Here is a 25837-nt window from a genome sequence, read left to right on the forward strand (position 1 = left end):
GATTGGCCCTTATCCTAAAGTCTGTTTGCTTTGTATTAGGCAAGCTCTCTGAAACAGCTGTGTGTTGCAATCTGACAGAAGTTCAGGACCCCCAATTAATGGCCTCAAGATGCACTCCATCTGCCTTTCTACTGACTCCACAGTTTCAACACAGTGCAAAGCTACCAGCCAACCAAACCAGCCAGGAGCAGCTCCATTAACACACGCCAGTGAACAACCACCCAATCCTCCACTATGTCCACCTTCCTTAACTAATTCCACAGTGCTGTTGCTTCAGAAAAGAACGGGGGAGTTCCTTCTGGTATCCCAACCAATATTTATCCCTCAACCGACATGATTTATACAGATTATCTGGTCATCAACACATTGCAGTTTGTGGGAGCTTGCTGTACGCAAATTGTGGAGTGGGAGGGATCCTCTCTATAGGGCGGCCCGCAGATGCTGCAGCACCCAGGCAGCAGGCAGGGAGGGCCTCTAACCCTGGTTGGAGTGGTAGCCCTCCCTACACCCCCCCTACTCCCTCCCGGTCTGCCACTGTGAGGCCTCCTCCAGGGATCTAAATTGGCCCCACCACCAGCAGGAACATAGAGGCCACCTAGAAAATTCCAGTCGGCCTCTTTTAATTGGCCTTAAGTGAGCATTACCGAGCCCTCCCACACGACCCATCCAGCCTCTGCAAAAATGGTCCGGGAGGAGGGGACGGTGGGATGAAGCTGGGGAACCAGGATGCCGGTTCACAGGGCTATTTTTTTAGCAATCCTGGCCCTGGTGCAACCTAACTGGGCCTTTAAGTATGAAAATCGGCTGCCGCCTCTTGAAAGCAGGCAGCCAATCCACATCGCAGGCTGCTACTAGGAAAATGTGGGACTGGGTCAGGGAGCTGTCCCACGCATCTCCCCACTATTTAACTGGCCACCTCCACCACCTCCCAGCCCGCCACCCAGGGACCCGTAAAATTCTGCCAAAAAAAAGCCTACAACCAACCTACTGAGGAATGCAAGTGCAGAGGGACTAGGCATACATGGTGAACAGGAGACAATTGGGTCAGAGAACCTGAAATCACCGAATCCAATGGAAGACCCACTGTTTTAGAGTTATGGAGAGATGATTGGAGTTAACAGATCCAAGGTGAAAGGAGATATATTTGGTAAGGCAGGAGCATCTGCAACAATGAGCTAGGTTTTCCCTCCCGGGTGAGTGGGAAACAGGAGTCAGGTCTGTTTCTGGGTCCTGAACCCGCCCCCGGGTGGAAACAGTCACTCACTGGGATTTTCATAGAGGCGTCCCCATAACTGCACGGAGAAAGGTTCCCTGTCTAATTAAGTGCAATAGGTGGGCTCTCAAAGTTGGGAGGCCAATCAGAGGCCTTCCAGCTTGAGTGGAGCAGTGGCCTGCAATGGATGGTAAGTAACTGAGAGGGTGCTTCAACATGGAGGTGCCCTCTCACCAACCTTTTTGAAACTTTGAATAATAAGTGGTCCCTGCAGCCAGGCCATCACTGTGTGGAGAAATCCCTCTACAGGTCAGATTGTGGCTGCATCCGCACCCAGGCAGGCAGGGAGGGCCTCTATGCCTGCATCTTTTTGGTTAATCTGCCTTAGAAAGAGTGCAATGAAGGTCCACTAGACTGGCTCCTGGGATGAGGGGATTGTCCTATGAAGAGAGATTGAGTAGACTCGGCCTATATTCCCTGGAGTTTAGAAGAACGAGAAGTGATCCAATTGAAACATGTAACATTCTTCAGGGGCTTGACAAGGTAGATGCTGAGAAAATGTTTCCCCTGGCTGGGGAATCTAGAACACGGGGCCACAGTCTCAGAAAAAGGGGTCGGCCATTTAGAACTAAGTTGAGGAGAAATTTCTTCACTTAGACAGTTGTGAATCTTTGGAATTCTCTACCCCAGAGAGCTGTGGATGTTCAGTCATTGCGTATATTCAAGACAGAGAATAATAGATTTTTGGGTACTAAGAGAATTAAGGGATATGGGGATGAGATCATGTACCTCATTTAACCTGTTGCAACTGAATGAGATCATTCTCCTTGTTTAACTTGTACAATAAGATCCCAAGTCTAGTCAACATTGGGGTACTGGAGGGAGGAATATGACAGGATCCTAGGGGGAGGAAAAAGAGAGATGAAGCTAGGCTCTGGGAGCACCACTTGGGGACAATGTTTCAGCTTGCCTCAATAGTATGCTTTCTGCCTGAGTTATAAGGACAAATGATCAAGCACCATCCCAGGACTTAAGCACACACTGTAGAAAATAAAAAAAAGACTGAGTGGTGACCTAATAGAGGTCTTTAAAATTATGCAAGGCTTTGATAGAGGACACACAGAATATTTCAAGTCCTGGAGAAGAGCAAAACTAGAGGCCATCAGTATAAGATAGTTTCAAATAGAGAATTCAGAATAAATTCTACCTAGCTTTCAATTCCATATTTTTATTAATTAATTAAATTAAATTTATTAACTTAAATTCCACCAACTATCATAGTGGGATTTGAACCCATGTCTCCAGGGCAGTATCTTGGCCTTCAGGATTACTAATTCAGTGATATCACAACTATGCCACTGTCTGCCCCCACCTGCTGATAAAAATCTAGAATTGAAAGTTAGTCTCAGTATTGGGGCCATGAAACTACCAATTGTCATAAAAACCCATCTGGTTCACGAATGTCCTTGAAGGAAAGAAATCTTCCGTCCTTACCTGGTCTGGCCTACATGTGACTCCAGACCCACAGCAATGTGCTTGACTCTTAAATGCCCTCTGAAATGACCTAGCAAGTTACTCAGTTGTCAAGAGCAATTAGGGATGGGCAACAAATGCTGGCCTTGCCAGCGACACCCACATCTCAAGAAAGAATTATAAAAAAGGTTTCTCAGCTGATAGGACTCTCCCATCTGAAGCAGAATGGTACGGAGGAACAGGAGGAGGTTATTTAGCTCCTTGAGCCTGTTCCGCCATTCAATGAGATCATAGCTGATTTGTGACCTGACTCCACAAACCCACTTTTGCCTCATATTCCTTAATACCTTGGTTACCAAAAAAAGTTGTGGTTTTAAGCTCTGCTCCAGAACCTGAGCTGGATTCTCGGAGACATAACCTTTGAGATGAGACATTAAACCGAAGACCCATTTGCTTGCTAATTGCTCCATTTGAAGAGAGGTAGGTAGTAGTTTGCCTGGCATCTTGGCCAACGACACCAGCAACAGTTCAACTCTTCCTATGTGGAAAGGGTCTGCCATGTTTGCCTATGCAGTGCACGCAAAATAAAAAGTGCATTGAATGTGGAATGTGTTGAGGTTTGTCCAAGGCCTTGGTAAGGTCCTAGATAAATGCATGCAAGCTCTTTCATCTATGTTCTGAGAACTGAAACTGTATTTCCTCGAGCTGGCCACTGGGTGGCAGTCAAATGCTGACATGGATTGAAACTTGAATTCGGCAGAACAGGGTCTCTCTTAATTAACTGGGGATTTGAAACAACTTCTAGGGCACATGATTGTGAGAAAAAGACCACATCCCATGCCTTCAGTGGGCGCGTGCAGGTTGGATTCTAATTTTTCTTAGCATCATACAGCACAGAAAGATGCCATTCAGCCCATGGTGCCATCTCTTTGAAAGAGTTATCCGATTCATCCTAATCCCCCTGCATTTTCCTCATCTGCCTGCAAATTTTTCCTTTTCAAGTATTTATCCATTTCCCTTTTGCAAGTTACTCTGAATCTGCTTCCACTACCCTATCAGGCAGTGCATTCCAGATCATAACTCGCTGCGTTAAAAAAAAAAATCTCTCCTCTCCCCTCTGATACTTTTTTGCCGGTTATTTTCAATCTGTCTCTTCTGGTTACTGACCCTCCTGCCAGTGGAAACAGTTTCAGCTGATTTAGCACTCTCAGAACAGCTCAACTAAATCTCCTCTTAACTTTCTCTGCTGTAAGGAAAACAATCCCAGCTTCTCCAGTGCCTCCACGTAACTGAAGTTATCTGGATGAAGCTTGATTGTCAGCAGTTATTGTGTTTTTCCTAACAGTCAGCGAAAGAGGGGGTCCTGGGTGAGGGGAGTCACCTGCCCACTCATTCAGCTATAACGCTGAATTAAACCTCACCCAACTCCAACTCAGTGAGTTTGTTGCTCAGCCGCTCAATTTCCTCAACACTTCTGGGATTAGGGAGACGGAGAAACAATTGGAGTTTCTAGCCCTGACCACTAAACTGCATCCTCTCCTGGAAATGCATGCTGATTAAGGACAGTATTAAATTCAGCCCCCAGTTGAAGAGCTTGCCAACATTCCCCGTCAATGGCCTCTTGGGAGAGAGGGGTCCTGAAACAGTTGTCAAGGAGGGAATGGCTTCAGAAGATGAAGGAGAGACAAGTGCCCAGGAGAAAAAGCAACCAATGCCTCCGAGCCCACACCAAAGCCTGTTCACTCATCACTCCCATGCTCATTGACCCACATTGGCTCCCAGTCTAGCAATGCCTCAATTTTAAAATTCTCATGCTTGTTTTCAAACCCCACTGTGGTCTCTCCCCTCCCTATGTCAAACCTCCTCCAACACATACAACCCTTCGATATCTCTGCGCTCCTCCAACTCTGGCCTCGCACATTCCCATCTTAAGCACTCAACCATTGGCGGCCGTGCCTTCAGCCTAACCTTCGGAATTCCCTGCCTAATCCTCTCCGCCTGTCTACTTCCCTATTTCCTCCTTTAAGATGCCCCTTAAAACCTACCTCTTTGACCTAGCTTTTGGTCATCTGCCCTAATATCTCCTTTTGTGGCTCAATGTCAAATTTCCTTTATAACTCTCCTGTGAAGCGCCTTGGAACATTCTTTGACATTAAAGGTTCTATTTAAATGCAGGTTGTTGTTGACATTGAATCAGTAATATTGAGCCAACCACAGACTTGTGAACCAGTGACATGGACGCCCTGCACATCCTAACACAGTGAAAACACGGCCCCTCCACTTCACCGAGAGAGATTCTGGAAAACAATTTTTAAAAGGTGGATAAATGTCCCAGAGTGGTCTTCATTTTCAATAAGATGTTACAGAGCGCGCACTAGGGGTCAGAGAACGGCGTTGCTACAAACTCTGTTCACCATCCCTGTTCAGTCTGGACGCTCTCATTATCATCACTCGGCCACCTTCACAGTAATTGGTGGATTGATTTCAAGACAACAGTATTCCAGCCTGATGTGGGGGTCAGGCTGGGGTGGTAGCGTGGAGGGGGCAGAATGACACTTGCACAGCTTTACATGGGACGGGTTGACAGTGAGGACCCCCACATTGTTTTACATTGGTGGGTGGGAGTGGGACTGGGGGAGGGCTTGGTTTTGCTCTTCTGCACTTGGTGACCTGATTGAAGTTATTCAGCACAGACCTCTTGTGATTCAGCCTGTTGCTGTTAAAAGATGTAGAATTCCATTTCCAGCTGTTTGTAAATTCCACTTAATCGCAACAGTGTGTAACATTAGTTCAGATAAAAAGTTTAAACAAACACAGACTCACAGGAGGGTTACCCCATCCCTCACCGTTCTGCAGATGATGATGATGGCTAGCTCTTCGCAGACGAAGATCAAGGGAAGATTCGGCTCTATGCGTGGTTGAACCATCCAATTCTAGATCGGAAGGCTCTTGGACATTTGGGGCGCAGGAATTCTTACCCTGGGGAAGCCTGGGCAGAAGCAGCTCCCTTCCATTTTCAACGTTTCTCTTCTAGGGACTGAAACCTGCGTGTAGCATTCCTGATTTTTGAGAGCCAGCTGTTCCTGTCAGCATGTTCCTTCTTCCACAGCCTTCGCTCAATATCAGCCAAGGAGAGTTGTTTCTTCAGCTGGTACTTGAAACGTTTTGACGGAGCACCTCGATTCCGCTTCCCCAGGCACAGTTCTCCAGACAGCACTGCTTTTGGCATCCTGGTGTCTTCCGTGTGAACCACGTTCCCATATCCAGTGCAGCTGTTGTTGCAGGCGAATGCTCTTAATGCTGGGTGAATTCACTTTTCGAAAGACTTCAGTATTTGTAATGTCGTCCTGCCATTCGACATTCATGACGGAGTGAAGGCAGCATTGACGGAAATGTTCAAGAAGCTTAATTTGTTGACTGTACAGGACCCCAAAGATTCTGAGCCATACAAGAGGGCAGTGATAACAACAGCGCTGTACACCTGGATTGTTGCAGAAATGGGCAAGGAGTAATTTTTCCAGACTTGTTTAGAAAGGCGACCAAAAGAGCTCACAGGGAAGAGTGACCATATCACCTGCATTTCACTGTGCAACATCTTTAATATCTCACTCACACCATCTGCCTGTGTTACTGTCCAGACCCAATTCCAATACAGAGTGTCTCCTGACGGCGCAGCCAAGCGCCGATGTCATCACTGCGGGGTCCGGACTGCGCGCATGCGCAGACCGCGTTCACCCTGCCAGCGTGATGTTGCGCACGAGCAGCCTGCGTCAGCACCTGAGCGTGCTAGTGCTAATTCGCGCATGCGGGCGAATATGTCATCACGCAGAGCGACGTCAGCCTCCAGCGGCAGTTTTGAAAAGTGGCCATGGTTGTTCAACTTTTCATGCAACAGCAGGAATTTGCAATTCCCAGAGGAGATTTTCCATTATAGTGGGGAGCGGGAAAGGAAGAGAGTGGGGAAAGGAAGAGAGCGGGGAAAGGAGGGGAGCAAGGACCTCGTCCCCCCGCCCGTCTGCTCTTCAACTTGACACACAAAAGCAAATTCACTGTGTGATCCTCCCTCGATTGCCTCATTCACTTCCCCTCTCCTGGCTCCTTCCCCCGGCACTGCTCCCACCCTCCTGCACCCCTGATTCCGCACCCTCCCAAGTGGCGATCGCGGGAGGGTGGTGGGGAACTGTCTGGGGGTATGGAGGCTGTTATGCGAACCATTGAGGAGGTTTAAGTTCAATTTGCTCTTTGTGTGTTAAATTGAGCAGCTTCATCTCTATTCCTGGCAGCTGCCAAAGACGTCACAGACAGTGGTGTTTCAGTCAATAAGGCTGCATTTGTGCATGTGCCAGTACTGTGCCACCTAGTGGTTACACTGTCAGCAAACACAGCCTTTCCAATAATACCTGGAATATCTCACCTACACCAAGCTTATTTGTTTAAGTGGCTCGGTGGGCAGCACACATGCCTTTGAATCAGAGGGTTCTGACTCCAAGTCTCACTCCAAGCACAAAATCAAGACTGACACTCCAGTGCCCTACTGAGAGAATGCAGCACTGTTGGAGACGGCACCTTTTGGATGAGATGTTAAACTGAGGCCCTGCCTGCTCTCTCAGGTGGATGCAAAAGATCCCATGACGCTATTTCGAAGAAGAGCAGGGGAGTTCTCCCAGGTGTCCTGGCCAATATTTATTCCTCAATCAATATCACAAAAAGAGATTATTTGGTCATTATCACATTGCTGTTTGTGGGAGCTTGCTGTGCACAAGTTGGCAGGCAAGTTTCCTACATTACAACAGTGACCACATTTCAAAAAAGTACTTCATTGGCTGTAAAGCACTTTGCGATATCCTGAATAACAACTTCTATTCATATAGCATTTTTAACATCGCAAAACATCCCAAAATGCTTCAGAGGAGAGGTATTGAATAAAATTTGACACCAAGCCACATAAAGATATATTCGGGCCAATGTCCAAAAGCTTGGTCAAAGAGGTAGGTTTTAAGGAGTGCTGTAAAGGAGGAGAGAGGTGGAGAGATTTCCAGATGGAAATCCAGAGCTTAGCATCCTGCCAGCTGTAGGCACTGTGATAAAAGACGCTATACAAATGCAAATCTTTCTTTTGTTAACTCTAGACCGGTAACACCCTGAATCCCTCGCCTGCACTGTACGTCTGTCAGTGGGTGAGTAACTGGATCTCTCCCTTACACAGGGGAGTCTCTATATTCCTTGTTTAAGGGTCACAGCGGAGGGTGTTTTCTCTGCCAGAGGCAATTTGGCTCCGAAATAAATCCAGACTGAAGCCTCTCGGCAAACACCTGGTTCACTGTCTTCAGCCAAACATAGGAACATGCGTGGCCCAGTCTCACCTTAATCCAGTGGCTGTGGGAGAGACGCACTTTAACCGCGGGGCTTGCGAATGGACACCAGACGCACTTACTGGGTGGCAAATATAGAGGAGAGCAATGCACTGGAGCTGTGAATGTTTCTGAAACCAGCACGGAGTAAAAGCAGCTTAGCCTTGGGGGTCAGGAATCTGAAACTCACAGGGCCTTCACACAATCTGCACAGCCAGATCAAAACGTTCTGATTCTAATTCCCATTCTGCCCCCGTCGTTATGCATGTGACTCACACCAGTCGCTGGATTCTCATCTTAACGTGATGTCACATTCCCCGAGCACTTACAGTCCAGCAGGGCTTAGCATCCCTCGGTCACCTGTTGCTGGTAGCTACATGTGACGTTCCCAGTTCAACATTGCCGTCTAGCGGTTTCGGCTCTGTACCAAGGTCAGACAGGTGGGGCGGCCATCTGGCGAAGAGTGTAAAGTGGGCGTAATCAGATCAGCCTCCAGCATTACACAGCTCCTGATTTGCATTCCATTGACTTCAATGGGAACAGTAATCGGTAGGGGTATGTAACAAACGGCCTATTCCATATCGCCTGTTTTGCACAACAGAGCTCACCATTTACTGCAGGCGTGCTGGCGTCAATGTGATTTGCCCATGATACGCAGTGATTGGTGGAACAGAGAATTCTTTAAAATCACTTGGGAAATCTTCATCCTTCATCCCTCCACTGCCCTCTCAGTTATACACCCCAGTTCCGCTAATCATACCCACTGTAAATGACCCAACAGAAAATGACCTAGTACCTGCCTAAGATAGCAGGAGGAGGGGAGGAGGGACTGAAGGCGGGGCAGACTGAAGGTGGAAGGAGGGAGGAGGACTGAAAGGGGTGCTGGGTCAAAGGGACTGAAGTCAGGTGGAGGAACGTAAACAAAAGACAGGAGAGCGGGACTGTCTGGAACAACTGGGTAGGTCACCACACTTAACCAGGCACGAGCAGCTGCTTAAACTGCCCAAGATAGTCAGCGCGCTCAATACAGTTTAAGTCATACCTTTCTCATTGATGCCTATGCCAATGGCAAACAGTTAGTGCCACATACACAATGTAGGCAGGTGTCCTGGATAAGCCAGGATGGTGTAAGCTGTGGGGACTGTAATTGCCAAAAGTCAAAATGACCTCAACTACACAGAGTTTAAATCAGGCAATAATACTAAACTGAATCTAAAGCAGAGTGAGACTTCCTCGTCCAGGGAGGACTCTGGGCTCCAGCTGCATTTTCACTACAATAGCCAAACCTCTCCAGGCCGACTCCCGCCAGTTTAGTGAGAATGCTTTGCCCCATCACCTCCGCTCTTGCCCTCCAAGTTCGCCATCTCTTGTCCTACACACTGACTGGCTACCTCTCATCTGTGACTTGTCTCAATACTGCCACTGTCATGGCAACAAGATCAGCGCCAGTAGTTCTGTCATTAAAAAATAAACTCTTAGGAGATCTGTCCAAATATATAACCTCCAATAACAAAGAGTCCCCAGGCCCCACCCAAAAATATACATGCATACCTAGATAAACTTTGCCGCCAAGACACAGTTGGCTGGATTTTACAGCAGACTTCAGAACCCTGGCATTGGGACAAAAAGAGGGTCCCAATCCCGCACTTGTCAACATTGCTAAGGCAGGTTGGAGACCCTGAGGGCAAAGTGCAAATTAAAATTCAGGATGGCCAAGGGGGGAGCAAGGGGGGGGGGGGCGGAAATGGGGTGGGAGGCCCCACCGATGGCAGGGGAAACCCCTCCTTGGGTAATCGCAGGGGCTGCCCTACTGGGCTGGCGCAGGGACACTTCCTCCATTAAGCTGGCAGCCTCCCCACATGGTGGGGCGGAGCCACCCCACCCTCCGTAAAATGCCGGTGGCCCCATAAAATGACTCTTAATAGGGCCGTTAATTATGCAAACCAGCCGCCCACCTCACTCGAGCAGACACTTTGCAGCCCGTCGTGGGAATCCTCCCTGGAGGCAAGACAGCAACTGGGAACCATCCAGACGCGGCTCCCGGCTCCTCCCCACCAACCCCCCACCCCCACCCCGATTCCTTTCCCGCCACCTGGCGCTGGTAAAATTCCACCCGGCGAATTAACGTGCTTTACAGTGGAAGCCCCAGTCTACGAAACTCCCGAACTTGGTGTCAGGAAAAGGTGGAGATGAAGCTTGCTGCTTCCTCCTTAAAGTTACATTGGCGGAGTCAGAATATAGTTTGGCCTCCCCTCCCCCCACCCCCAACCAGGGTTAGACCAGGGTACCATTTATAAAGATACCATATCAGGGTACTGTATCACAATGTAACAGGAATATTATACTATACGGGCAACTTATGGTAGGAATACCATATTATAAAGATACTACATGACAGTGGAATTGTATTTATAGGGGCGTGTATTGTATAGGTACTGTACCATTGGGATTCCAGATCATAAGGGTCCTGTATAACAAGGGAACCGTATAATAATGATATTGTATGACCATGGAAGCCAGTTATAAAAGTACCTTACAAGGATCAGTAAGGGTCAGTATGACATTGAGACGATATTATACGGGTACTATATAACAGGCATGCTGTATTGTAATTATGTTGCACAACAGAAATACTGTATTGTCCCAGGATAGCAATGACAGGGGTGTTTTATACTATGAGGGTATTACATCACTGTGGTACTGTATTATAAAGGTACTGTGTCACAGAGGTATCATGTAATAATGGCTGCAGTTTTTGTCTAAATATGAATTTAATTGATCTGGACTTTTACCTCCACTACACTGGTGCCTGTTTTCCACTCAATGTCTATTTCCCTCATCCATGTCTTTTTGACCTGTAGATTTAACTATTCCAATGCATTCCTGCCCAGTCTCCCACATTCTACCCTCCGTAAACTGGAGATCATCCAAAACTCTGCTGCCCGCATCCTAACTCACATCAAGTCTTGTTCACCCATCACCCCAGTGCTCACGGCTCCCAGTTAAGCATTGATTTTAAAATTTGCATCCTTGTTTTCAAATCCCTCCATGGCCTCGCCCCTCCCTATCTCGGTATTCTCTACCAGCCACACAACCCTTCCAAGATCTCTGCGCTCCTCTAATTCTGGCCTATTGAGCATCCCTGATTTCGATTGCTCCACTATTGGTGGCCGTGCCTTTCAGCTGTCTCGGTCCTAAGCTCTGGAGTTCCCTCCCTAAACCTCTCCGTCTCGCGACCTCCCTTTCTTCCTTTAAGACACTCCTTTAAACCTACCCCTTTGACCGAGCATTTGTCATCAGCCCTAATATCTCCTTATATGGCTCGGTGTTATACTTTGTTTTATAATTCTCCTGTAAAGCACCTTGGGATGTTTTATTCTGTTAAAGGAGCTATATAAATGTAAGTTGTTGTTGTTATTGATTGAGGTACGAGTGGGAAGACATGAGAAGTGAAACCTCACTGACCTGAACAAACATAAACCGAGTGGTTCTGAAATATACCCGATATGTCCTCAGGATCAATATCCCAGAGGGTGCTGGCTCTGAGAGTAGCAAAGCTGTAAACCAGGAATCCGCATTACCAAAGACCCCCTGCCCCCTGCCCTGGCATTATCCAAAGGAGGGGAAACAACAGAAGTCTGTTTGGTGTCTTATTTCCAAATGCTGTACAGTGGGGGTTGAGGGTGACGGCATTCGAGATAATTGGTTCCAATTTCAACTTGTTTTTCTAAAATTACTCTTCACTCCCAGTTTCTTCCTGTACCCCGAACACAGCAGCTCAGGTGGCTACATGTCAATGTGCTCTCTGGTACCTCACCCAGGTGCCCACCCCTGATGTACGAGCAGAGATCGGTAGGCTGGCTGAACGGAGTGGGGGGAGAGATGAAGGTGCATCATGACCGAGCCCGATTCTGTCCTCATGGGTGTCATTTGATCATTTGCAATTTCTGGGACTGGGGCCCGGGGGCAGGGGAGGGGAGTCACTGAATAACAAACAGAAGGAGCTATTTTGTCTGTGGGAACTTATAACGTTACAAATAACATCCTGGCCAAAATCAGCTACTTCAGGTGACCAGACTTGGCACCTGCCTGACCTGTGACATTCAGCCTAGACCCACTGGTAGGATTTATGTCGCACCTTTCATGACCTCAGGACATCACAAAGCATTTTACAGTCATTTAAGTACTTTGGAAGTGTAGTCGATACTGTAACATGGGAAAAGTGGCAGCCAATTTGTACACAGCAAGCTCCCAAAAACAGCAATGTGATAATGACCCAGTGATCTGGTTTTTCAGTGATATTGATTGAAGCGTAAATATTGGGCAGGACACCAGGAATAACTCCCCTATTCCTCGTCAAAATAGAACCATGAGATCTTTTGTGTCCACCTGAGGGGCAGACGGGGGTCTCAGGTTTGACGTTTTATCTGGAAGATGGCACCTCTGACAGTGCAGCACTCCCTCAGTACTGGAGCTCGCAGTGTCAGCCCTGACCCAGAACCGCCAACGCAACCCACTGAGCCACAGCTGACACAATTTAGTATTGAAGGAAATAAACCTGCAGGGCTACGGGGATCAAGCAGGTGAGTGGGGCCGACTGGATAGCTTTGTGGAGAGCTGGCATGAACTCGATGGGCCGAATGGCCTCCTTCTGTGCCGTAAATGGATCTAAGACAAATGTTACCCTTAAAAAGGCAGAAAAATTGATTATAACGAAAAGGAAAAGGACACATTGTCAGTTCGCAGGCCGGAGTGTTTTAAGGTTAAACAGCTTCAAAGACATGATGTCTTAACCTGGGAGGTGGCAGACTCACAATGTTGAGCACCTGGCCCCTTGCATAACCACTGATAAACTCACCAAGCCACTTTGTCAAGTGTTCTGGGACAGCATCTGGGCGATCCTTTATCAGCCCTCTCCTCACTCCCCTTCATTATAAATTCATTTAAAAAATACTTCACACAGAATTACAGAACCCAAAAACCCCCACTGACTGCCCTGGGTTGCCTTTGGCCTTTGAAGATCCCCCCCACCCCCACCCCCACACACATACACACACACACACCTGATACTGTTGCTCCTGAACTTGCCAACTTTGCAGAGAGAGAGAGAGAAGAAACACACCCGGCACAAGTTGAAAAAAAACCATAGTGACACATCATACCTTGCCGGTAAGTTTGTTGCAGTCTCTAGGAGTCCTCCCTCTCCCCCAAGTCGCCATCCAATATTGTTTTTCCAACAGTGAACTACAGCTGATTAGAATGACAGCGGTGGGATTTTGGTCACTGTGTTTGCAGACCTACTCCCAGAGTACCTGCCATCGAAATAGCAATGCAGGAGCAGCCTCCTCTTCTCACTGAATGTATGTGTGCCTGGAAGCTTTCTCCGCAGCTTGCTCTGAAATCCGACACCTCAAGGTCTTGCCTACCCACCCAGTGCGGAGTCTTCTGTTTTCCACCGAGAGGGGAAGGAACAGATGATAATATGACAGCCAAGCTCGCAGAAAGAGTTACTGCTTGTAATTACAGGGCTCTTGTGTTCATGCGTGACGTAACCTGCATTACTCAGCTCAGCAGGTGAACGGCAGCGAAAACAAAGCATCAGGAACCAGTTCGGAGCAGAATGCAAGAGCAGCTTCTGTTAAAGCAATGCCTTTTGAAATGAATTATCTCCCCCAGTCCGATTTCCTGCCCGGTTTTTCCAGGGCACTGACTCAACAGCGGCGACTTGCATTTATATAGCACCTTTGATGTGGTAAAATGCCTAAGGCCCTTCACAGGAGCAATCATCAGACAACATCCGACACCAAGCCACATAAGATGATATTAGGGCAGGCGCCCAAAAGCTTGGTCAAAGAAGTAGGTGTAATGTAATGTCTTAAAAGGAAGAGAGACAGGTGGAGATAGTAAAGATTTCTTCAATAGACGTTATCTCACCCCCTACCCGCACCCCCCCCCCCCAACAGTCCCCACCCATCCACCCCGCTCCCGTGAAGGGTACCAACCCTCCAGTCTGGTCTCCAGGAACCAAAGAATAATCTCAAGGATACTGCTGCAAGCAACAGCCCAGGAGAAAAATCTTAGTAGCACTTTTGAACACTTTTGTTAATTGATTATAAAAATATCTGACATGAGGAAAAACAGCTGTTGACTGACGGTGAAGAATCATCCAATTGGAAGGCTGGGCACCATCGAGCGACCAATGGTAGGAATGTTTTGGGGTGGACAGAAGGTCACATGATGAAATCTCTAGGACTATGTCCAACCGATACCCCCACCTGGATGCCCGTTCTTCACATCAGCCTATTTGACTGTGTGGGTCCATCATAAACAGTAAAGGCACTCACATTCCAGCAGATATTGTTGGATAGCAATCAGCACCACGTGCCCTGGGAGTTTTCTTTTTTCTTCTCCTCACTCGTGGGCGAAGAGCCCTTATCTGTCGTGCCGGATGACATTAATGGACCAACCATGGAACAAAGATCAAACCTAGATCCGTAAGGCTTTGTTGCATATTGAAATATGCTTTGAATTAACATGGCATCATGTTCATGAGCAACAGGAACATGCTGTTCTGTCCTGTCAGACATCTTATTCAAGACCTGCCAAAATCTCTCTACCCTCACCTCTGACTCAGTTACATCCTTCTCTGCCTCAGAGGGTTGTGGATGCCCCATCGTTGAATACATTTAAGGCTGGGAAAAGACAAACTTTTGGTCTCTCAGGGAAGCAAGGGATACAACGAGCAGACGAGAAAGTGAAGTTGAATCCTAAGATCAGCCACAATCATTTTGAATGGCGGAGCAAGCTCAATGGCCACATGGTCTACTCCCGCTCCTATTTCTTGTGTTCTTGACTGTACATTCAAAACGGTGCAAGCATGGCATTATTTTGAAGAAGAGCAGGGGAGTTCTCTCCGGTGTTCTAACCAATATTTAACCCTCAACTAACATCACTAAAACAGATTACCTGGTCATTATCATAATACTGTTTTTGGGAGCTTGCTGTGTGCAAATGGGCTGCCGTGTTTCCCACATTACAACAGTGACTACTCAATTGGCTGCAAAGCACTTTGGGATATTGGGAGGTCATGAAAGGCTCTATATAAATGCAAATACTTTCTTTTTATGGTACTGAACTGCTTTTGAATTGTAGTCACTATAGCTTGTTGACCAAAGTGACTGTCAATTTGCGCACAGCAAGCTCCAAAAAGAGAGGAGTTAAGTGGCCAGTTCATCATGCTTTAGTACTGTCGGTTGAGGGATTAATGTTGGCCAGGAGACCAGAACTCTCTGAACTTCTTTGAATAGCACCACAGGATCTTTTATGCAGACCTGAACAGGTAGACATGGCCTCAGATTAACATCTCATCTGAAAGACAGCACCTCCCACAAGTTTGTAAAAGGTGGCCTTAACACCGGTGCTTAAATCTTAAAATAGAACACCAAGTGAGTACCAGTAACTTGAGATATGGCCACATTAGTGGGAACGTTGAATTAAGTGTTGTATTATCACAATTCTGCTATGTATGCAAATGGCCCCAACACGGGGATACTCCTGCCGTAGAGAGAGGGAGAGAGAGAGAGCTACATGGACACAGCTTGAATATCAGATAGTTGAGGTGAAGGACGGAGCAGATGATAATAGGAGGTCAATGAGAAACACTGGGAAAGGGTTGATACAATTTCCTTGGTACATTGGAGGATCTTGGCGTTATCTACCTCCTGACATGTACGCATGATCCCAAAGATTATTCAGCAGGGAATGTCGCCTTGCACTTGACCTTAACAACATCTCTAGAAATACATTAACTTTAAATTGACAGGAAAAGTATCTGATCAAATGATATTGCAGTTCTAGCTGTGCAAAGGAACAAGCACAGTGCACACAGCCCTGTACCAAGACAAATGAAAATCACTTGTACCCTGGCTGACCCTGACATACATCACGAGGAAGTCACTGATAAATGAACGTGACTGAAACTCTACCCGTTCTGGGACCAGAGACAGCAAAATAAAACGGTCGGTATACTAAGTAATCATTTAAAAGCAATCAGGACATGATAAGGTGGCATGGACCGAGGTCGTAGAGTGATCGCAGATATCCCGCTGGAACTTAACTTCACAATGCAACACTCAGCAAACACACATCTCCAAAGTTTCCACCTAGAACATTAGCCAATTGCCATTTCTCTCTTTCAGCAGCCAATCAATCTGTTGTGCAGTTCCAACAGTTTTTCTGCTCCCTCTTTCCCCCATGTATTTGTCTTTTCCCAATTATCTCTCCTTCCATGAAGGTGTGGCCTCTGGCTATGGTACAATTACACTGACAACAGGACTTCTCCGTAGTTTGCTCAAGGGAATTTTTTTTGTGTGTTAGTCAAGACAGTGATTATTGAAAGGGGTGAATTACAGTCTGATTCCAGGGTTCACTTTTCAGCAGAGAGCACAGGGCACAGCATGCATTTATAAAGCACCTTTAACGGAGTAAAATATCCAAAGATTGTACGCAAGAACACAATCTGACAAAACTTGGCACAGAATCAAAGAAGGATTAAAAGCTTGGTTAAAGAGGTAGGTTTTACGGAGAGTCCTAAAGGAGGACAGAGAAACAGAGAGGTAGAGTGATTTAAGGAAGGAATTCCAAAGTTTTGTGTCCTAGATTGCTGAAAACACGGCCGCCAATACTGGAGCAAAGGGGGTGACAGGTGCCCAGGAAGCTGCTTCCCAACTGAGTGGGATTGTCCTCACTCGGTGCCACTGTTACCTATCCTGACAGAATCGGAGAATCCCTTGCAATGGTTTCTCTTAGCATTCCTGCTCCCTGGTGTTACCTTTGGAGTCTCCGAATGATCTATCCTTGGTGCTCTCCTATTTCTCATCGATATGCTGCCCCTCAGTGACATCATCCGAAGACACAATGTCAGGTTCCACATGTAGACTGACAACACCCAGCTCAACCTCACCACCACCTCCGTCCATCCCTCCATTGCCTCTGTGTCTGACATCCCGCCTCGGATGAGTTAAAATTTCCTCCAATTAAACACTGGGAAGACTGAAGCCATTGTGTTCATCCCTCACCACAAACTCCATTCCCTTGCCACCAATTCAATCCACCTCCTCGGCCACTTAATCTTACCATCCTATTCAGCCCTGAGCTGAAATACCGACCCTATAATTCACTCCATCACCAAGCCCGCCTATTTTGAATTCTGTAATATTGTCCATCAACCCTGCAGCCTCTGAACCTCAACTATTCATCCCTCAAAGCCCATGTAACTCCTTCCTATACGGACTTACATTTCTGAAGGTTTTGAAAGAGCTGTTCTTAGCATTTTTCATTTCTTCATACATTCTGAATCAAGCCAGAAACATCCATTACTATTGGCAACATGGATTAAACCTCTATAATTGGCCCTTGAAGCTCCTCCAAGAAGCCCATGAAGGCAAAAAGCTTAGAGACCGTTAGTCGTAAGAAATTCCAGAATCGCAAAGCACAACAGCATCCAAAACTCCATAAGTATTAACCTAACTTTTGTACACAAGCACAAGGAGCCATCAAAGGGAGTTAGGAACTCCATTACGATCCTGTCCATCAGTGGGGTCACCATGAAATTGTACTGTCTTCAAGACGCAACTGCATGGATGAGGAATAATTTGATACAGACATAGCAAACACATGCAGAAACAAACTAATTCCATAAGGTCTGTGAAATGGGCATTAAATCACCTCCCATAAAGCACTAGATTGTTGGTGAGTGACTCCTGCTCGGGAGTGGGTTAGGACACACTGGTCGGCTTGAGTACTTAACCCAAGATAGCATGTCAGTGCACTGCTGAGAGAGTGCTGCACTGTCAGAGATGCCATCTTTCAGATGAGACACTAAATCAAGATCCCGCCTGCCCTATCGCCGAATGGAAACGAAATGTTGGTGTCCTTAGTTTACCATTGGGCAGCAAAGTTATCAATGGTACTACTGAGAAAGTTTCAGTGAGTATTTAAGCAGATCTGCTTAATGGTTATTGGAATCAACTTAAACCAGCACGCAGAGCATCACCTTTTGGATGAGACGTTAAACCGAGGCCTCAACTGTCCTCTCAGGTGGTCACTACTTTGAAGAGCAGGGGAGTTATCCCCAGTGTCCGGGCCAATATTTATCCCTCAACCAACATCTCTTAAAAAAGAAATTATCTGGTCATAAGCCTATTGTTGTTTGTGGGAGCTTGCTGTGCACAATTTGGCTGCCGCATTTCCTACATGACAAATGTGACTACACTTCAAAAGTGTTTCGTTGGCTGTAAAGCACTTTTCGACGTCCTGATATCATGAAAGGGATGCCCCCTCTTACTAACTAAATGCCCGCTGGAAAATATGACCCGGATCTTTCAAGAAATACTAATAATGTACAGCTTCATCATCAGTATCATGTGTTTATATTCATGTCTCAACCCAGAATCTATTTTATCCTTTTTATGGTTTTCCCAATGCGAGGCCACTTGCAAAGATCTGTAGATCAGTAGCCCGGATCTCCTTGTCCCTCTACTCCTTCGAGATAGTCATAAACTATCATCTTGTTCTCAGTTGATGGTATTAAAAAAACACCAGGATTTAAGAATACCTCTTTTAATAACAGTTTGCATTTTCTGGTCTTGAAAGGACATAATTCAGGACTCAAAAGGGTTAATTTTTGTTTTGGATTTGTTTAAACACAGAAGTGAAAGGAACGGATGCATGATTTATTCAGGAAATAGTTCTGCACTAAAAATAGTTCCTCAAACCAAAGCTATGGATGACATTATAAAGTGGAAGAGGAGGTCAGAAATAAAACAGGAGATTGCAAAAATTAATCATAATTCCTTGTGACTGACGATTTCACAGGGTACAGATGGTGACATTCAGTCTTTAAGGAAAAGGTCCCAAGAGGGACAAGCAGCCACTTGCAACATAGCTGGAACGAGGCAAGATCAAGATCTGAATCCTAGTCTGGGATGCACATCCATTACTTGATAATCTGCAAAATTCTTTGTGTTCTTGTCCTTTGCAGGATAGAGATGTCCACATCTGTGTATGTGAAGGATGATGCACAGCCTCATGGCAGGCCCTACATCTCTCTAAAAGTGAAAATGGCAATGGTTCATGGACTCTCTTCAGAGTCCATGAACCCAGTCCATAAACTAGGGAGTGTCCAAGCTTTCTGACTTTGTAAGCAGCTTGGTCCCCTGAAGACTAAGAACCACATATAAGCATAGGAACAGCAGTAAGCCATTCAGCTCCTCAAGCCTGCTCTATCATTCAATTGGATCAGTATCTTAACCCCATCTACCTGCCATATCACTTAACATCCCTACCTAATAAAAATCTATCAATCTCAGTGTTGAAAATTTAAATTTTTCCCCAGCATCAACAGCCTTTTGGGGGAGAGAATTCTAGATTTCTACTACACCTTGTGTGAAAAAGTCTATCTTGATTTTCTTCCTATATGTCCCCTCGATCTTGCTTACCGCACGTTCCTGCTAAAGTGAACCTTCAAAGTGAGGAACTGGATATATTCAGCCAGGGTTCACACTTCTGATCTTCATTCCCCTCGTTAATCCAGGGAACCCGAGCCCAATTACAACAGATCAGGAATCAAACCTGGGCCCTTCTGGTCAGTACGCTTTTGTCGGATCTGTGCTTAGCAAGGTCGAACATGACCAAGACTCTGATGTTTCGCTCTGATCCTGGGTTCATATTTGAAAGCTCTTAAGTTCAAGAAGTTGCTAATACTGACAAATCAAACTGACCTGGTTTAGAATTGATCCACAAATAGCTCTTTCCAAACCTCTAGACCCATAGAATTCAAATAGAAAGTATTAAATATTAAGTATTAAACAGATTTCAATGTGGATAAAATAGCAAGGCATAGTGGGCCACCTAGGGCCACAGTGCAGGCGCCCTGGGCCGCGATCGGCTGCAGTGCAAGCACCAGGGGCTGCGTACGGCCGCAGTGCAGGCACCCGCAGATGCGTATGCCCATAGTGCAGGCACCCTGGGCCGCGTACGGCCGCAGTGCAGGCACCCGGGGCCACAGTGCAGGCACTGGGGCCGCGTACGGCCGCAGTGCAGGCACCCAGGGCCGCGTACGGTCACAGTGCAGGCACCCAGAGCCGCGTATGGTCGCAGTGCAGGCACCCGCGGCCGTGTATGCCCACAGTGCAGGCACCCTGGGCCGCCTACGGCCACACGTTAGTTATCCCAGCCTTAACCTACTTCATCACCTTTTTGATTGCCTGTGATGGCCTCTAATTCAGACTCTGATATCTTGAACTTCAGAACTTTCAAATACAAACTCAGGGTCAAAGTGAAGCAGAGTCTGGGTCACGTTCGACCTTGCTGAGCACAGCTCCCACAAAAGCATACTGACCAGAAGGGCCCAGGTTTGATTCTTGATCCGAGTTGCAATTGAGCTCGGGCTCCCTGGACTAAGGAAAAGAAAGCTGGTGAAGAGTGTGAACCCTGGCTGAATATTACCCAGTGCCCCACTTGGAAAATCTGCGCATGAACCTTTTGGGAGGGAAGACAAAAACTTGTATTTCTACACATTTTTAACATAGTAAAATGTCCCAATGGGCTCCAAGGAGCAATTATCAGACTAAATTTGACATAGAACCACGAAGGAAATATTAAGACAGCTGACCAAAAGCTTGGACAAAGAGTTAGGTTTTAAGGAGCATCTAAAGAAGGAAAAGGGAAGGAAGGGAATTCCAGAGCTTAGAGCCAAGGTGGCTGAAGCCATGATGGGCAAGAGACAAGAACTAGAGGAATGCAGAGATCTCGGAGAGTTGTAGAAACTGGAGAGGGTTACAAAGATAGGGTGGGGCGAGACCATGGCAGACTTGAACGCAGTTTTGAGAATATTAAATTTGAGGCATTGCAATCAGACTCCGCTGCAAAGCACCTCACCCGCTCCTCTTTATTCAAGTCTTGCCAAGACTCAGAACCTATGCTCACACATGAAGAATGACTAATTAGATGGAGGTACCAGAGGTCAGACAGCACCAGTGTATCTTGACCCCAGGGTGAGTCAGCACCTTTGGCAAAAAAAGAGACAAAATTGAAGACAGCAAGGGAGAAAACAGCATACATAAAAAACACAGCACAGATTAATTATTAAAAACATGAAACAATGGGAACTGAACGTTAAACATTGATGAAATGCAGCCATCAGTGAGTTTAATTTTCGGAATACTTTCCAGCTTAAAAAAGCTGGTAGAAAATGGCTGGTGCTTCCAAATGCAGCAGCTGCTCGCTGTGCTTTACTCCTTCCCACACTTCCAAAATTTCCCCACTTTCTAAGGGGATTCTCAGTCACTTCTCATTGCTGGGAATGGGAGACAGTTAAAGGCGGATGAGTAATGGCAGAGGGAGAGGCAGGACCCTGGTAAATCACCGTGCCCGATAAGCCAGGGTCACTCACTATCTGCTATTCTCTGCCTAAACCTTTGAAAATAGACACAGCTTTGTATGTTTTAATAACAAGTTTCTCTTTCAAAAGACAAAAAGTGGATGCTAAAGGACAACTGGTGCTTTCAAGACTGAGATTGACTGATTTAAGTCAGTTAAGAAGCATTTGGAGCTAAGGTGGGTTACTAAAGTTGAGGGACAGATCAGCCATGATCAAATTGATTGGTGGAACAGGTTTGAGGGGCTGAATGGCCTACGCTCCTTCCCAAGTACTTCTCCAACCAGCAGCAAAGCCATTCTACTGCAAGAGCACAGCTCCTTAAACCCCAGGTCAACATTTACCCGGGTAATATCCACAGGGGCAGACACAAGGGCAAGTTATCAAGTTGCTTCTAATGTATCCTCCTGGCACATCACCTCACCTGTCAAAAGCTTTTGTCAGGAAATCACAGGCACATACTGTATGATTCTACGCCTTCAGGTTCCTGTTGTGCACACCCAGCGGGTAAGGTCCCATGACAGGACTGTGCATTCAGCGAACAATAAGGATGAGGGGGTCTCCCTCACCCTCTCTTTCTGCTAAATTCTCTCACCAGCTCTCAGTGGATAGGAGTCCACAGCACTAAACTCCACTTTAGCAGCCTTCTGAGCCCAATATAAAATCAGCTCAAGATTCAGCATGTTACTGATACCCTGTATAGTCTCACTCGAGAGGAGAAAGGGCATGAAATAGAATTCACACAGCCCATGTAATGCAGGGAGTATCTCCATAACTCACTAAGGAGAGGTTAATGTTGTGACTGTATATTCAGTGTAAACACACACTCGCTTAAACAAACCAACAGGCACTAAATCTAGCAATGAAAGTTGACACCTTGGCAGCTTCCCCCTCCAGCTCTGAACATCTGAGCATCAGCAGAAAATGTAATCAGTTGTCACTGGAAGACCACAAGATTCCACCTTCAGCTGTTGGCTCAGGTACACTGTAATCACTGAGAACACACGCTTCTGAAGCGATTTATGTCCAACCACACTGAGCTTCTGCACATGTGCTTTGAAGTGCAGGTTAGAGATGCTTCTTTTGCAAAAAGAAACAAACACATAACGTCAAGAAGCACTTACCTCGGCACAATTATTTGAAAGGCACCAAGCCGCCAAAACAAAATGGGCAGTTGGGCACCATATACACCAGGTCGCAGGTCTGGTATCCCATTGCACTGAATGAAGGCTAGAAGACTCCCCTACAGATGGCAAAGAACTGCTTTTGCATCAATCGGGTGTCAAATCTACCTCTTGTCTCACTGTGGTATCACACAGTATGTTTGATGCTCCCCTGCTATACCATGCTTTGACATTGTGTTACATTTTAAATAATAAAGAGATGGTAAGCGCTGGTGATTATTGAGGTTATATGTATGTTTCTCCCTGAAACAGGATATCTTTCAGACAGCCCTCACCCCCATGGCAAAAAAGAAGCATTTTAATACAGTCAGGGTTAAAACCAGCTTTTGTCCTAGAGAAAAATAGCCGAGCTTAATTTGGTAAAGTTGCTCAATCAATCACTTGCCCAAGGCAGATGCCTGACAGAAGCTCCACGATGGTGAGTTTAAATACAAACACCTTACAGGATTCCCTTGGCAATATATTTGATTGACTGTTATATAAATTTGTCGATTCCGGTTGCCTTTTTGGGACAGTATTTCTCATCTCGCCTGGTTTAAATTAGAGACGTGCATTTGAAGCCGTTCGGAAGAGATAATCTGGCCACAAAGTTTCAGCAGACAGTCGAAAAGAAAAAAAGAGAACTGCCATGATTATCTACATCACAGCTTAGCACGGTTGTCATGGCTACGTTATTTTTCCACTTGTTCAAGGAGATAGTTAAACTTAATAACTACTCTGAAAACTATAGCATGTCATTGCTACTGTTCACTTATTCTTTACTGTTCATGTATCAGGCAGTTAAATATTAAGTAATTATCACTATTAAGTAATTATGACTCGTATGGGAGTGGTCTGGGCCCACCCGCCATTACCACACAGAAGTATACAGAGTATAAGAAAATACAAGAACTCCTTGCATAATTTCTAAGATAGAGGTCTTTAAGGTTATGAAAGGGTTTGATAAGATAACAGTACAAACGATGTGTTAACTTATGAGGAGAACAAAACTCAGGGCCATAAATATAAGATGGTCACTAATAAATCCATTAGGAAATTCAGGAGAAACTTCTTTACCCAGAGAGTGGTTAGAATGTGGAGCTCACTACCAGAAGTAGTTGTAAATAACGAAGTTACATATAAGGGAGAGCTAGGTAAAGCCATAAGGTGCCAAGGAATAGAAATGCTGATAGGGTTTGAAGGAGGAGGGTGGGAAGAAGCTGGAATGTGGCATTAACACCAGCATTGACCTGATGGGCTGAATGGCCTGATTCGGTGCTGTACAGACGATGTAGCTCGACATCATATTGTCGAACTTGAATGGCTGGTCTGTGTTGGCTTGTGATTGCAGATGGCACTGCCTGAGACATAGGGATGGATGGACAAACACAACATAGCTTCGAGTTACTAGAATGGTTCAAGGGACGAGAGATTAACGTGAATAAAGCAGAGCCGTTGAAATTGTTCTTCTTGAAGCAGAGAAGGCTGAGAAGATTTGATAGTGGTGTTAAAAATCATGAAGAGTTTAAATAAAGTGATACTGTTTGCAGTGCCTGAAGGGGAAGTAACCAGAGGGCACAGGTTTAAGCTGATTGGCAAAAGAACAAGAGGCAACACGAGGATAAACATTTTTACACAATGAGACAAGGCACAGCCTGATAGGGTAGCCTTCAACAGCAGCCTTCAAAACTGAATTGGGTATATACTTGAAGGAGAAAATAATTGCAGGGACAAGGGGAAAGAGCAGGGAGTGGGACTAACTGGGTTGCTCACCAAATGGCCTCCTTCTGTGCTGTCCTATTCTATGATCCTATGAAAGGAGCTGCAACCCTGGCAATAGCAACACAACAACCTGCATTTACACGGCACTTTTTAACATTGTAAGTGTCTCAAGGTGCATCACAAAAGCCAAAATGATGTTAAATGGTAATAAGAGGGGAATAAAGGAAGGTAACCAAAGGCACAGTGAAAGCAGTGGGTTTTAATGTGATTTTGTTTGGACAGTGGGAAGAGAGCTCGCAAGATAGAGAGATTTAAGACAAAAATCAGTAAGGTCAAAACCGCTGACGGCTCTGCCACTGAAAGTGAAATGGATGGATGAACAGAGAGGAAGAAATATCGAGGTATATACAGCTATGAACTCATGTTGTGAGCAATGACGGAATGCTTTATTTATATAAGGAAAAGCTAAATTGAGGCACATGCCTCAACATTCCCACCATAACAATGGACAAGAGTAGCAATTCCTTACAGTGAGGCCTGCTGGTTTCATTACAGCTCAACTAGTGGTTTTCCGATAATGAGGCTTGTGGACATGACCACTGGTAAATCAGTGGTTATGGAGATCGAGCACTCCAGGAGCCAGTCACAGCCTAAGTAGTGGTTGCCCACAGAGAGGCCTGCCGAGAACAAACTGGTAGGCTTGCCAACTCTAACTGGACGTACTCCTGCATGTTTTATCACTCCTGTTGCCAAGTGAAACAGACTTTTTCCTCCATCTCCGATATCTTAATAACTAACAAATGAAAAAATGTTCAAAGAAAATGAAAAAAAAAATCTTTCAAAAATACCCAATAATTTTTCTCCCTGTTTGCAACAGTGTCCAGGAGATTAGTCTTTACTTCCTGGAGACTCGAGGACAATCCTTGAGGGTTGGCAACCCTCACCTGAAGCGATTAACAAATGAATAGGTAGAGTGAAGCCATAAATTATTTCATTGGTTCCTTGAGATGTTAATGAGGAGAAAATCGACTTCTTTCTTCAGTCACTGGGCAATGGCTATTTGGAAGCACAGCTGGCAACCCAACGGGTAAGCTTGAAATCAGATTATAGTTTTGAGCCAAACATTACGGATAGCTGGGCTTTGGTTCCATGTTGCCTCGGGTATTGGAGCAGATCTTTTATGAAAAAGAATCTTTCAGAAGAGTTCAGCACTCTAACCCAGTGTAAACGTGAATGAACATTTGCAGAAATGCCACTGTTAATGATGAATAAGTGCATCACCAGTGCTCAGAGAAATCGATCACAGTAATTTGCAGATGGTGAGAGAATGAGAAACAAGACAGCAAGCCAGCAGAGTAATGATACAAAGTGTTTAGAAGTGAATGAGAGCGAGAGAGAGAGAGAGAGAGACACTCCTTCTGCATTGAAAGGCTTGAGCTCAGATTACTGACAAAATCCTTTGTATATAAATTCATTG

The 25837-nt window shown here is 45.8% G+C and overlaps 1 protein-coding gene across 6 annotated transcripts in view; it reads right to left on the minus strand.

The window, feature by feature from the left end:
• The window catches only part of plekha6 (pleckstrin homology domain containing, family A member 6), a 307598-nt gene that overhangs the window by 164413 nt on the left and 117348 nt on the right, over window positions 1-25837 (minus strand). The window contains exon 1 of one of the 6 annotated variants that reach the window (XM_068057429.1): window positions 13200-13574. The exons of the other annotated variants lie outside the window; for them this stretch is intronic. The gene's annotated coding sequence lies outside the window, so the exon portion shown is untranslated. Of the gene's footprint in view, window positions 1-13199; window positions 13575-25837 lie in introns of those variants that run through there. 6 annotated transcript variants of the gene reach the window in all.

Source organism: Heterodontus francisci, chromosome 25, assembly GCF_036365525.1.
Source record: "Heterodontus francisci isolate sHetFra1 chromosome 25, sHetFra1.hap1, whole genome shotgun sequence".
NCBI lineage: Eukaryota > Metazoa > Chordata > Chondrichthyes > Heterodontiformes > Heterodontidae > Heterodontus > Heterodontus francisci.